This window comes from Lipotes vexillifer, unplaced genomic scaffold, assembly GCF_000442215.2.
Source record: "Lipotes vexillifer unplaced genomic scaffold, Lipotes_vexillifer_v1.1 scaffold182, whole genome shotgun sequence".
Lineage (NCBI taxonomy): Eukaryota > Metazoa > Chordata > Mammalia > Artiodactyla > Lipotidae > Lipotes > Lipotes vexillifer.
The window spans coordinates 7,787,358-7,788,081 of record NW_006798798.1 but is presented as its reverse complement, the minus strand read 5'-3'; the positions used below and the strand labels follow the sequence as shown (position 1 = coordinate 7,788,081).

Genomic DNA, 724 nt, shown 5'->3' with positions numbered 1-724 from the left:
AACACTGAGGTAGATGTGTCTTTCTGAATTATGCTTTTCTCTGGGTATATGTCCAGAGGGGGCACATTCTCTTTTTTTTTTTTTTTGTATGCAGGCCTCTCACTGTCGTGGCCTCTCCCGTTGCGGAGCACAGCCTCTGGACGCGCAGGCTCAGCGGCATGGCTCACGGGCCCAGCCGCTCCACGGCATGTGGGATCTTCCCGGACCGGGACACAAACCTGTGTCCCCTGCATCGGCAGGCGGACTCTCAACCACTGCACCACCAGGGAAGCCCCCAGAAGGGCTACATTCTTGAGCACTTACCACCGTGAGCCAGTTACTGGGGGTAAGCACCTGACCATACCCCTTTTTTGTTTTTGGCACTGCGCCAGCTTGTAGAATCTTAGTACCCCAACCAGGGATTGAACCTGGGCCCCAGCAGTGAAAGTGCTGAGTCCTAACCACTGGACTGCCAGGGAGCTCCCTGCATCCTATTCTTTCATCCTCACAACCATCCTACAAGGCAGTCCTCAAAGGGGGAAACTGAGCCTCTTTGAGGAGTACCTTGAATAGGAACTGGTCAGAAGCAGAGAGAGGAGATCCAAGTGTTTCTGAGCAGACTGAGTGCGCTCATGAACCATGCACACTGCCCCTCAGACTGCTGCCTCGTCACCCAGCTTGGGTTTCTCTGAATGTTCAGATAAAATATTTGGTTTCTTGACAAGACCGAGAACTCCTATGATAC

General features: G+C 53.0%; 1 non-coding gene across 1 annotated transcript; it reads right to left on the bottom strand.

Annotated features, from left to right (window-relative positions):
* Positions 1-386: 386 nt before the first annotated feature.
* Positions 387-458, bottom strand: TRNAE-UUC (transfer RNA glutamic acid (anticodon UUC)). Its single transcript has one exon. It is a non-coding gene; the product is annotated as a tRNA-Glu (tRNA).
* Between the last annotated feature and the right edge of the window lie 266 nt (positions 459-724).